At 39.1% G+C, this 14,257-nt stretch overlaps 2 non-coding genes across 2 annotated transcripts; one reads left to right on the top strand and one right to left on the bottom strand.

The window, feature by feature from the left end:
• Nucleotides 1–7,158: 7,158 nt before the first annotated feature.
• LOC115833490 lies at nt 7,159–7,324 on the bottom strand. The gene has a single exon (XR_004028918.1). It is a non-coding gene; the product is annotated as a U1 spliceosomal RNA (small nuclear RNA).
• A 5,496-nt stretch (nt 7,325–12,820) lies between these two features.
• On the top strand, nt 12,821–13,033 carry LOC115833507. The gene has a single exon (XR_004028923.1). It is a non-coding gene; the product is annotated as a small nucleolar RNA U3 (small nucleolar RNA).
• Nucleotides 13,034–14,257: the final 1,224 nt, after the last annotated feature.

Here is a 14,257-nt window from a genome sequence, read left to right as displayed (position 1 = left end):
ATGTTAAGGGCGGCCAGAGAGAAAGGTCAGGTTACCCACAAAGGGAAGCTCGTCAGACTAACAGCTCATCTCTCATCAGAAACTCTACAAGCCAGAAGAGAGTGGGGGCCGATATTCAACATTGTTAAAGAAAAGAATTTTCAACCCAGAATTTCATATCCAGCCAAACTAAGCTTCATAAGTGAAGGAGAGATAAAATACTTTACAGACAAGCAAATGCTGAGTGATTTTGTCACCACCAGGCCTGCCCTAAAAGAGCTCCTGAAGGAAGCACTAAACATGGGAAGGAACAACCGGTACCAGCCCCAGCAAAAACATGCCAAATTGTAAAGACCATCGAGGCTAGGAAGAAACTGCATTAACTAACGAGCAAAATAACCAACTAACATCATAATGACAGGATCAAATTCACACATAACAATATTAACTTTAAATGTAATTGGGCTCAATGTTCCAATTAAAAGATACAGACTGGCAAACTGGATAAGGAGTCAAGACCCATCAGTGTGCTGTATTCAGGAAACCCATCTCACGTGCAGAGACACATATAGACTCAAAATAAAGGGATGGAGGAAGATCTATCAAGCAAATGGAAAACAAAAAAAGGCAGGGGTTGCAATCCTAGTCTCTGATAAAATAGACTTTAAACCAACAAAGATCAAAAAAGACAAAGTAGGCCATCATATAATGGTAAAGGGATCAATTCAACAAGAAGAGCTAACTATCCTAAATATATATGCACCCAACACAGGAGCACCCAGATTCATAAAGCAAGTCCTGAGTGACCTACAAAGGGACTTAAACTCCCACACAATAATAATGGGAGATTTTAACACCCCACTGTCAACGTTAGACAGATCAACGAGACAGAAAGTTAACAAGGATATCCAGGAATTGAACTAAGCTCTAAACAAAGTGGACCTAATAGACATCTACAGAACTCTCCACCCCAAGTCAACAGAATATACATTTTTTCAGCACCACACCACACCTATTCCAAAATTGACCACATAGTTGGAAGTAAAGCTCTCCTCAGTAGATGTAAAAGAACAGAAATTATAACAAACTGTCTCTCTGACCACAGTGCAATCAAACTAGAACTCAGGATTAAGAAACTCAAAATCGCTCAACTACATGGAAACTGAACAACCTGCTCCTGAATGACTACTGGGTACATAATGAAATGAAGGCAGAAATAAAGATGTTCTTTGAAACCAACGAGAACAAAGACACAACATACCAGAATCTCTGGGACACATTCAAAGCAGTGTGTAGAGGGAAATTTATAGCACTAAATGCCCACAAGAGAAAGCGGGAAAGATCCAAAATTGACACCCTAACATCACAATTAAAAGAACTAGAAAAGCAAGAGCAAACACATTCAAAAGCTAGCAGAAGCCTAGAAATAACTAAAATCAGAGCAGAACTGAAGGTAATAGAGACACAAAAAACCCTTCAAAAAATTAATGAATCCAGGAGCTGTTTTTTTGAAAAGATCAACAAAATTGATAGACCGCTAGCAAGACTAATAAAGAAGAAAAGAGAGAAGAATCAAATAGATGCAACAAAAAATGAAAAAGGAGATATCACCACTGATCCCACAGAAATACAATCTACCATCAGAGAATACTACAAACACCTCTATGCAAATAAACTAGAAAATCTAGAAGAAATGGATAAATTCCTCGACAGATGTACCCTCCCTAGACTAAACCAGGAAGAAGTTGAATCTCTGAATAGACCAATAACAGGCTCTGAAATTGTGGCAATAATCAATAGCTTACCAACCAAAAAGAGTCCAGGACCTGATGGATTCACAGCCGAATTCTACCAGAGGTACAAGGAGGAACTGTTTCCATTCCTTCTGAAACTATTCCAATCGATAGAAAAAGAGGGAATCCTCCCTAACACATTTTATTAGGCCAGCATCATCCTGATACCAAAGCCTGGCAGAGACATAACCAAAAAAGAGAATTTCAGACCAATATCCTTGATGAACATTGATGCAAAAATCCTCAATAAAGTACTGGCACACCGAATCCAGCAGCACATCAAAAAGCTTATCCACCATGATCAAGTGGCCTTCATCCCTGGGATGCAAGGCTGGTTCAACATACGCAAATCAATAAATGTAATGCAGCATATAAACAGAACCAAAGACAAAAACCACATGATTATTTCAATAGATGCAGAAAAGGTCTTTGACAAAATTCAACAACCCGTCAGGCTAAAAATTCTCAATAAATTAGGTATTGATGGGACGTATCTCAAAATAATAAGAGCTATCTATGACAAACTCACAGCCAATATCGTACTGAATGGGCAAAAACTGGAAGCATTCCCTTTGAAAACTGGCCCAAGACAGGGATGCCCTCTCTCACCACTCCTAGTCAACATAGTGCTGGAAGTTCTGGCCAGGGCAATCAGGTAGGAGAAGGAAATAAAGGGTATTCAATTAGGAAAAGAGGAAGTCAAATTGTCCCTGTTTGCAGATGACATGATTGTATATCTAGAAAACCATGTCATCTCAGCCCAAAATCTCCTTAAGCTGATTAGCAACTTCAGCAAAGTCTCAGGATACAAAATCAATGTACAAAAATCACAAGCATTCTTGTACACCAGTCACAGAGAGAGAGCCAAATCATGAGTGAACTCCCATTCACAATTGCTTCAAAGAGAATAAAATACCTAGGAATCCAACTTACAAGAGATGTGAAGGACCTCTTGAAGGTGAACTACAAACCACTGCTCAATGAAATAAAAGAGGATACAAACAAATGGAAGAACATTCCATGCTCATGGGTTGGAAGAATCAATATCGTGAAAATGACCATACTGTCCAAGGTAATGTGTAGATTCAATGCCATCCCCATTAAGCTACCAATGACTTTCTTCACAGAATTGGAAAAAACTACTTTAAAGTTCATATGGAACCAAAAAAGAGCCCGCATCGGCAAGTCAATCCTAAGCCAAAAGAACAAAGCTGGAGGCATCACGCTACCTGACTTCAAACTATACTACAAGGCTACAGTAACCAAAACAGCATGGCATTGGTACCACAACAGAGACATAGATCAATGGAACAGAACAGAGCCCTCAGAAATAATGCCGCATATCTACAACTATCTGATCTTTGACAACCTGAGAAACGGAAGCAATGGGGAAAGGATTCCCTATTTAAGAAATGGTGCTGGGAAAACTGGCTAGCCATATGTAGAAAGCTGAAACTGGATCCTTTCCTTACACCTTATACAAAAATTAATTCAAGATGGATTCAAGTCTTATATGTTAGACCTAAAGCCACAAAAACCCTAGAAGAAAACCTAGGCAATACCATTCAGGACATAGGCATGGGCAAGGACTTCATGTCTAAAACACCAAAAGCAATGGCAACAAAAGCCAAAATTGACAAATGGGATCTAATTAAACTAAAGAGCTTCTGCACAGCTAAAGAAACTACCATCAGAGTGAACAGGCAACCTACAGAATGGGAGAAAATTTTGCAACCTACTCCTCTGACAAAGGGCTAATAAACAGAATCTACAATGAACTCAAACAAATTTACAAGAAAAAAACAACCCCATCAAAAAGTGGGCGAAGGAGATGAACAGACACTTCTCAAAAGAAGACATTTATGCAGCCAAAAAACACATGCAAAAATGCTCATCATCACTGGCCATCAGAGAAATGCAAATCAAATCCACAATGAGATACCATCTCAGACCAGTTAGAATGGCCATCATTAAAAAGTCAGGAAACAACAGGTGCTGGAGAGGATGTGGAGAAATAGAAACACTTTTACACTGTTGGTGGGACTGTCAACTAGTCCAACCATTGTTGAAGTCAGTGTGGCGATTCCTCAGGGATCTAGAACTAGAAATACCATTTGACCCAGCCATCCCATTACTGGGTATATACCCAAAGGACTATAAATCATACTGCTGTAAAGACACATGTACACCTATGTTTATTGTGGCACTATTCACAATAGCCGAGTTGGAACCAACCCAAATGTCCAACAACGATAGACTGGATTAAGAAAATGTGGCACATATACACCATGGAATACTATGCAGCCATAAAAAATGATGGGTTCATGTCCTTTGTAGGGACATGGATGAAACTGGAAACCATCATTCTCAGTAATCTACCACAAGGACAAAAAACCAAACACCGTATGTTCTCACTCATAGGTGGGAATTGAACAATGAGAACTCATGGACACAGGAAGGGGAACATCACACTCCGGGGACTGTTGTGGGGTGGGGGGAGTGGGGAGGGACAGCATTACGAGATATACCTAATGCTAAATGACAAGTTAATGGGTGCAGCAAACCGAAAGAGCACATGGATACATATGTAAGAAACCTGCACATTGTGCACATGTACCCTAAAACCTAAAGCATAATAATAATAAAAAATACTAACAATAGCTATCATTTATTTAGTACTTTCTTTGTGTCAAGGATTATTTTAAACATTTTACATATTTACTCATTTAACTCATTAATTCTTCGTAACAACCCTATGCGGTAAGCATTATTATTATTTCATTTTACCGGTATGGAAATTGAGGAACAGAGAATTAACACACTTACTTGTGGTCACACAACTAGTAAATGAAACTGTTGACATTAGGGGATTCGAATCAGGGAAGTCTGGCTGTAGAGCTACAGCTCTTAACTATTATGGATGCTGTCTAAAAAAGGGAGGAGTTTGTAGAGTCTCACTATCTGGACTTCAATCTTGGATTCACCCCTTACTAGCAATAGTCAATTTATTTAGGATCTGTAAGCCTCAATTTCCACATCTATAATATGTCATAACGATATCAACTTAATAGGATTAATGTAAAGAGGAGATTTTTAAAAAATTAATAAAGCATAGCAAGGTACCTGGAACCTAGTTGTTAATGAATGTTAATTTTCCTTCTTTATAAATGAAAATTTGAGTTCCGCCTCATCATAATTCTTTTCCTGAACTTTAAGGTTTTCATAGGTTTGTATTTTTAACCTTGTTTTACCCATGCCTCTTGTCGCCCCAAAAGCTGCATTTACACCACACCATCTAAAAGTATCTGTGTAGGTGGCAAGACAAAAAGAAAAAAAAAATCAACCAAATGATTGATTCTCGAAGCAGCTATTTATTTGTCAGATTATTTGTTTTACCTTGAGTAACTTGAATTTGGACTAAAATTGAAACTGGCCCAATTATCCCATAGAACTGATGTTTATGGTTTCTTTTGAATTAACGTAGAAATTGTCCTCGCGTTCTTAAAACTTGAGAAAGCTACATTTGTCTTATCTGAGTTCCTTTCTCAGGAAACCAACCATCAGGCTTCCCAGATAGTATCAAAGAACTGAAATTCACCGAATCACCACATCTGGACAATGAGATGTCAGACCCCTAACCCGTCATGATTGCCAGCTGACCACCTGTTTCCTGTTGACCAACTCCTCTTCCTCACCCCTCCCTAATTCCTGCTTTCTTGCATGTAGTTACATTTCTTCACTGCTATATAAATTCATGATTTTAGTCAGTCAGGGAGATGGATTTGAGACTGATCTCCCATCACCTCAGCTGCCCACCCAATTAAGGGCTTCTTCCTTGGCAATACTCATTGTCTCAGTGATTGGTTTTCTTTGCAGCAAGCAGCAGGACTGAGACAGAACTCTTGGCATTTCAGTAACAAAACTCCTCAAGGGGCTGCTGGTTTTGATTTTGCATATAGACTAAACTAACACAGTTAAAAGGCACTATATGATTAGTGTCCACCTCTGACAAATAAATGTGTGCACCAAAATTAAGGTTTGCTTAGCAATTAAAAACATGTATGCTGAGTAGAAAAACTTTTAAATTCTAAACGTCTATTCCATTGGCCACTTTGGCTGAGCATAATTTGTTGGCATTCAACCACTGACCAACAAATACTACATTTTCAAAAGTGAAAAAGAAATACACAAAATGATTATTAAGCCCCTATGATAGACAAAAAATTGCAGAGGCTCCCAAAAGATTTCAGTAGTTTTGTGATTGTTGAGTCAGTTTTCTGAAATCTGACCATGGTGTGCACTTCAGTAAGCCTAATTTGGAAGAATGACCCAGCAGGATGTTTCTGATTGATTCTGGAAATCTTATCTAAAATCTAATGCTGAGTTAACTAAAAATCAAAATAAACTCATGTTTAGATCTCCAGCAAAGTTCAGCTTTGATTAACCTATCCAGATTTGTTATTTAGAAATACCAGGGAGATACCATATTAATTGTATCACATATTCAAGTTTTTACTGTTTTAAAAAATTAATTGAAAAAATTATGTAGCAGTGTATAGGTCGCTGTAATCATGCGAGAGTTAGGACCTTACTCTAATCTTGCCTCCAATTCTTTTTTTTAATTGGTAACACTACTGTGTGACTAATCACTGAATGATGTGTGATCTGGAAAAGGGTCTTGAAGCAAAGTTACCTTTTATGGGAATGTAGCATTTACATTTATTTGTTTGTTTTTATGAGATGTGCCAGTAAGAAAATGGATGGGTTAGTTCTAAGTGACCTTGCCAAGGCTGACCTTTGAGTTATTATAAAAACTATTCAATTTCTAACTTCCAAATTCCCACTCATTTTTAAACTATTAGATCCTGAAACAGGACAGGAGCCCGAGGAAGGCCAGTTGGTTGATTGCTGATTGATTGTTTCAGGGGGCTGTTCTGCAGAGCCTTTAGAAGAGCTGCCTGCTTCTTGATCCTATGCTGTTACTACAACTCAGGCACCTGACAAATTCCCTTGCCAAGGCAGAGTGGCCATTGTTCAGGGAAGGAATTCCCTTCAAGTGTCCTTGAAAGGGCTTTTTTTTTTCGAAAGAGCACCTTGTAAACCTTCACAATTTTGTGTCTCCTCGGATGCTAATTGGTGTGTAAGCCTGAGAGGTTTACAAAAGTTAGCTAAAATTTCAAGTTGCTTTTGACATGTTCAAGTACCCAAATGGATAGACATCTCTAGCTGATTTTCTCTTTACATGATTTAGGCTTTGTCTGTATAATGCCAGTTTTATAATGTTGAGCTGAGGTTGAATATAGCGATTTTTGAAATGGACATTAATCAAATGTTAAAAGAGTTCAGTCACTAGGAAGTAAAAGGCCATTTGTTTTGTTTTTTTGAACTGGAGAAAGAGCGAACATACTTCACCACCAGCATAAATTATGCAATCAAGTTTCCCACATTTGGTGAAATCTCAGGGGGTCAGCACATCTGGAATGGAATAGATGAGTCTTGGTGCTGGGAGAACCACCTTCATGATCATGGCACTTCCCCTGACATATAAGAATTCATCATTTTTACTTAAGTGTTTCTCTTTAGGGGACAGAGAACAGTTTAAACTTGCAAAAGACAAAAACAGGGTTTTTACCTACTCACTACATTGATTAGCACTCCTGTGTACCTATGTGGGCATAGGCCTTTTGGGGATAATGTAAAGAAATTGTACAATTGCTCAAAATAGTGACACTACCTGTGGTGATCTCAGACTCAACTAGAATTAGAACTCAGGAACTAAAATTAGTTCCCAGAAATCTTCCACCACACATCAAAGAGTCACAGTGCATGCACAAACACAAACTCACACTTCAGTTGTGAAAACCAACTCATTTCAAAATATAACCTCTATATCTATTTGAATTTTGGTTGAAACAACTTATTTTATTGGTGCTCTCTACTGCTGAATAGCTTCCCTTCAAGCTTCTCCATCCTTCTCCAAGATACTGATGGCTTAATGATTTAGGTTGGTATGCTTGGCTAGATATGTACATGCATAGGAAAAGTTTGTAGAATTACCCATATACTTTTTCTTTCATCTAGATCTAGAAATACAAACATTTCTTTGGAAGGACAATTCCCAGAATTACTCAAGAGTATGGAGAAATGTTAGAAATTGCATTAATTTTATAACCACCAGTTAAAGCAATGTTCATAGGTTTCCATAGATGACAATATTACTAAAAAGCTCTAGTCATAACATACTCTTCTAAAAAGTAAGAGTCCAAAAACAGGTTAACATTCATTTCATAAAAATAATGAAAAGTAAAATAAAAAAGAGATGTTTTAAAAGTAAGAAATAGAAGACTAATAAGTTTTGAACTAAAAAAGCTTCTTGTGAGGTAAATAATTTCCTAATAATGTGACTGTCTACTTAAGTTTGACAAGTCTTATTCATTTATTTATTTTTATTTTTATTATTTTTTGAGACAGAGTCTTGCTCTGTCCCCCAGGCTGTAACACAGTGGCATGATATCGGCTCACTGCATCCTCTGCCTCCCGGGTTCAAGCAATTCTCTGCCTTAGTCTCCCGAGTAGCTGGGATTACAGGTGCCCACCAACACGCCCGGCTAATTTTTTTGTATTTTTTAGTAGATATGGTGTTTCACCATCTTGGCCAGGCTGGTCTTGAACTCCTGACCTCGTGATCCACTTGCCTCGGCCTCCCAAAGTGGTGGGATTACAGGCGTGAGCCACCACGCCCGGCCCAAGTCTTTTTTATTAGTGGTGCTATGTATGTGGTTTAATAGTTATGTTTATTCATTTGGGCAAATTCACTCATAACTAGCAGTCATTAAAAAACGTTGAAGGCTTTTTAAGCTGTGAACCTTCTTTATTGTATCTTCTTGATGGTATCCTACAAAACACATTGAAATGGTCACGTGAACTTATCAAGTGGAAATGTGAAGATTAGGGTAATAGTCCATTCTCTGTTCATGTTACACTTGATGGGAAAATCTTCAAATGACAAGAACAGCAGCAGTGTCTTGATTCGTTATCAAGAAATCACAATTCAAATCCTTACGAATATATTCACAATGCTGCTTGGAAAAAGAAAAAGAAAAACACCTATAGCCCTCAATATTGAAGACTTGTCACAGAGTTTTGGTCAGGTTTTTAAGGTAGAGAATATTTGGATTTTGGCCCCTCCGGTTATGGTTCAGTTATATATTTTTAAAATATAGCACATACATGATAGGGATTTTGAGTAGTTATTGAGGCTGGAGGAGGTCCTCTATATAATTAATGTAATTAATGAATAGGCCTAACTAAAGACTGGAAAAGGACTGACGAAAATGCAGGAAGATAATAGTTACACATTGGTTAATGAAATCAAGTTGTGAGAGCTCTAAGATGAGCCTTAACAGGATTTACACATTTCAAGTCTTATGGGAAAACGCTCTTAGAATCCGTGTTTGCTAACATCAGTAATTTATGAAAGAATGATTATACATCTTTAAAAAGTCTATTCCTAGAATGTAATTTTCAAATTGTTTGTTTTTCATCAATCAGAATTATTTTCTTTACTTATTTTTACATAGTAAGCTATGTATCCCCAAATACCTAAAAATAAAGCATCCGACTCCCACTTCAGAAGTAGACTGTGATTTTAAAAATCATCTTTTAGGAAGGAGCTTCCAAGATCAGAAGTTTATTTTCTCCTGAATTCTTTGACTTCAATTAAAGGTAAACTGCCTCCAGGTGGACAGTGGTAGTTTCACAACAGCTAGGATAGCCGTGTGTCTCAGCTTGCCTACAATAGATCTAAATTATGCCTGTTGTTCCACCTTAACTAGTAATAGCACCTACTTTTCACTCTCGAAATTTGCCAAGTTTGGACAATTAATTTTTTGGTCACTCTATTAACTTTATGGTCAAAGGGCATTGTCAACTCTGGATGAATGAGTTCTTGTTTTTGCTAAAATGGTAACTGAAAGAAAAACCGTAACAATTATCTTAGTCTGTTTGGGTTGCTATAACAAAATACCGTAGATTTGATGGCTTATAAATAAAGTAAATTTATTTCTCTCAGTTCTGAAGGCTGGGAAGCCCAAGATCAAGGATCTGAAAGATTGGGTGTGTGGAGAAGTCCTGCTTTCTGGCTCCTAGATGACGTCTTCTAGCTCTGTCCTTACAGGGATGGAAGACCAGGGCTATGGTCTCTTCAGCCTCTATTTGAGTGCTAATCCCATTCATAAGAGCGCCACACAACACATGAATTTTGGGGGAGACACACATATTCAGACCATAGCAGCACTCCTGGTTATATTTTCTTTCACATATAGCATTTTTTTCCTCTGACTTAAAAATTGTTATGTTTTGTCTATTAAAAAAAATCTATGCCTATGTTTTTCATTGTCTCCACCATTTTTAAACCAGTTTAGTAAAATGCAGGTTACATGTTTTTCTGGAGCCTTTCATCTTGTAGTCTAGTCTGGAATTGTTGCACTTCAGCTCTCCTGAGTAACTGCTGATATAGTTTGGATATTTGTCCCTGCCCAAATCTCATGTTGAATTGTAATTCCCAATGTCGAAGGTAAGGCCTGGTGGGAGGTGTTTGGGTCATGAGGGCAGATCCTTTATGTATTGGTGCTGCTCTCACCATAGTGAGTGAGTTCTCATGAGAGATGGTTGTTTAAAAGTGTGTAGCACCTCCCCCAAACAACTCTCCCTCTGTCTTGCTTTGGCTCCTGCCATGTGAAACACCTGCTCCCCTTTTGCCTTCTGCCATGATTGGAAGCTTCCTGAGGCCTCCCCAGAAGCAGATGCTGCTATGTTTCCTATATAGTCTGCAGAACCATGAGCCAATTAAATTTCTTTATGAATTACCCAGTCTCAGGTGTTTCTTTATAGTAATGCAAAAATGGACTAACACAGACATCTTGGAACTGCAGTTGGTCATCCTTAATGGAATTCCCTTTTTCTCTTTATCTCTCTTTCTTTCTCACATTGAATCAATTGCGTTTTATATACTACTTTATTGTTTTTTTCTAGTTTAGGTAGAGTATGTTCTCCAGAAGCTTCCTAGGAAAGGCTATATGGGAGATAAAATACTTTAAGTTTTTAGTGTGTAAAAATATATCTCAGTTGATAATTGGATTGCATATGGCATTTTAGATTGACATCATTAGTCTCAGAATCTTGAGCTTTGCCTTCTAGCTTTTAGTGTTATTATTGAGAAGTCAGAAGCTATTCTAATTCTTTATTCTTTGCATGTTCATGTAACCTATCTATTTTTCTCTTTGGAAACTTTTCTTTGTCTCCAGAGTCCTAAATTTTATAATCATTTGCCTGGGTGTGGGTTTTTTTTTTCTTTAATTTTCTTTTGTTGTTGTAGTAGACAATTAATAGGTCCTTTCAATCAATGGATTGACAGCCTTCTATTCTAGGAAATATTTTTAGATTTTTATTTGATGATTTCCTAATATTTATTCTAATCTATTCTCTTTATTAGTTAAATTGAGCCATTATAGTAGTGAAATATACCTCACCCTCAGTGCAAATATCTTTCAGGGCCCTATTACAAATAATTTCAGAGAGTGAACAGTGCCTGACATGTATTTGAAAAGTATATCAAAGTGTGTTGAATAAATGACAATTCTGATTACCTAATAGAAAGTATTAAAATGCAATCTTTGCTTATAGTTAACGTTTTCTTCATATGATTCTTCTTTTTACTGTGGAACCATCTGTTTCAAAGGAGATGTGACTGGCATACTCCAATAATGTAATTTTATTCTCCCCTCACAAAGTCCCATTCCACCCTACAGCTATTTACTGGAAATTCTAACATTTAGATTTTCAGGGGTCACTTTTTCACTTCTTTGACTTTTAGGTACTAGTATATTCAATGATGATCTCTCTAGTGGGCCATAACTTTCTGGAAGGCATCCAATTAGTGACTCTGAAAACAGTCTTAAAGGCTGAGTTTGGATAGCACTCTGATTACTCTGTCACCTAGAGCTATCTGCCCAGAAAAGGTGATCCATATCTAAGCAGGGCATGAAGGTGAGAGCAGCTATAATCCCCAAAAGTTTAGCTTATTTTTCAGGTTTCTTTTGCTTTAACCTAAAAAACTTAGTACCACCAAATAACATTTAAGAAATTCAGAAACTGGATGAATTGCAGTAGAGCTTGATGAAAGTTTCTGAGAGAATCTAAAAGCTAAATCCAGCTGCCTGATAAGGTCTCAACATAAGTAGAATTGGCAACTTCCTATCAAGAATTTTGTGAGTGTGAGAACACTCCCCTTACAAACAATACCAGAGTCTTCTATATCTGCAGCAGGACAGTTCTTACCACGAGAGTACTTTTGGCTTTAACATGGAAATTCTGAACTGAATAATTCAGAGGTGGCATTAACTGCCTATCCTCTTCTGTGGTAGGCTATTTATTTAGAAGCTCTACTTATTATTAAGCTCTACTTATTACTGGAGAAGCTCTACTCCATAACTTTCTGGGAGAACCAAAGGACCAATTCTTTTTGCCAGTAGTAACCACCCCCGCCCCCACCCCCACACACTTTTAGATATACAAGATTCTCAGGTGATTTCTAAGAATCAGGGAAATACCTTTTACACGGCTCTGTACTCTCCAGAAATGACTAAAAAATACGAATCTACAGATTCTTGAATGCAGTGGCACCTAAGTATGGTACACAAATTATATATAAAAATAAATCTACACTAGGACAAATCACAGTGAAACTGCAGAACATTAAAGACAAAGAGATTTTTATAAACAGTCACAGTTAAAATAATAGTTGACTTCTCAAGAGCTACAGTGGAAGTCAGAAGACAGTAGGATCATAGTTTTCAAAGAAGTGAATGGAAATAACTGCCAAGCTGGAATTCCATACTCATTGAAATATGCCAAATTTCTGATGATTAGTTTGAAATAGTGACATTTTCAGATAACCAGTAGACCCTCACTAAAGGAAATTCTGAAGGATGGAGTTTAGGCTAAAGGAAAGTGATCCAGGTACAATAATAATCATATAAGAAATTGTGAAGACTGTATTTTCAAGGTTCATTTCTATAGTTCACTACTGGAGAAGTTTATCTGAACATGTGGAACACCAGGAAACAGGAAGAAGCACAGTATTCTCTCCTAAATGTGAAGCCAGCCGTTGGTGTTGCTTTGCTGTAACTGCTATTTGCCATTGATGATTATTTTCCTCTTCGTCCCAGAGAGTAAGAGGGAGAGGATGCAGTCTGTGTGGTTCCCATTAAAAAGAAAGAAAAAGAAAGGAAGAAAGGAAGGAAGGAAAGGAAGGAAGAAAGAAAAAATTTGTGGATAGAATAACAAAGGGATAACAAAGAAAGAGAAATAAAAAAAAGAATTGCTCTTCTTTGTGAAAATGTGATGCTCTCTGAGTTAAAACGTTATCTCCAAAGTCTTTGTAAAATGCAAACATGCTATAAAAAAGGGATGACATATTACGTCCTTAACATTTCCTGATATAGTGTGTGTTCTAATATAGAAAGTGTGTTCTTGGCCAGGTGCGGTTCCTCACTCCTGTAATCACAGCACATTGGGAGGCTGAGGCAGGTGGATCACCTGAGGTCGGGAGTTTGAGACCAACCTGGCCAACTTGGCAAAACCCCATCTCTACTAAAAATACCAAAAATTCTTCCTTCCTTCCTTCCTTCCTTCCTTCCTTCCTTCCTTCCTTCCTTCCTTCCCTCCTTCTTTCCTTCCTTCCTTTCTTTTCCCTCTGTGGCCCAGGCTGGAATCTAGTCGGCTCACTGCAGTCCCCCTGCCTCCGGCTCCCGTGATTCTCCTACCCTGGCCTGCGGGCTGCCTGGGATTGCTGGCGCATCCCACCACCCGTGCCTGCTTTTTCTGCTTTCGCTGGAGGCGCGGTTTCCCCATGTTGGCCAGGCTGGTCTGCAGCTCCTGACCCCGAGTGCTCTGCCCGCCTCGGCCTACCGAGGTGCTGGGACTGCAGACGGAATCTTGCTCACTCGGTTCCCGGTGTTGCCCGGCTGGAGTTCGGTGGCGTGGTCTTGGCTCGCTGCACCTTCCGCCTCCCAGCCGCCTGCCTTGGCCTCCCAGGGTGCTGGGATTGAAGCCCCTGCCTGGCCGCCGCCCCGTCAGGGAGGTGGGGAGTGCCTCTGCCCGGCCACCCATAGTCTGGGAAGTGAGGAGCGCCTCTGCCCGGCTGCCCCATCTGGGAAGTGAGGAGCGCCTCTGCCCGGCCGCCCCGTCTGGGAAGTGAGGAGCGCCTCTGCCCGGCCGCCCCGTCTGGGAAGTGAGAAGCGCCTCTGCCCGGCCACCCATCATCTGGGAAGTGAGGAGTGCCTCTGCCCAGCCACCCATCATCTGGGAAGTAAGGAGCGCCTCTGCCCGGCCACCCATTGTCTGGGAAGTGAGGAGCGCCTCTGCCCGGCCGCCCCATCTGGGAAGAAGTGAGGAGCGCCTCTGCCTGGCCGCTCCGTCTGGGA

This window comes from Nomascus leucogenys, chromosome X (genome assembly GCF_006542625.1).
Source record: "Nomascus leucogenys isolate Asia chromosome X, Asia_NLE_v1, whole genome shotgun sequence".
In the NCBI taxonomy this organism is placed as follows: Eukaryota; Metazoa; Chordata; class Mammalia; order Primates; family Hylobatidae; genus Nomascus; species Nomascus leucogenys.
The sequence above is the reverse complement of the archived record's forward strand: the minus strand, read 5'-3'. Positions and strand labels throughout refer to the sequence as shown.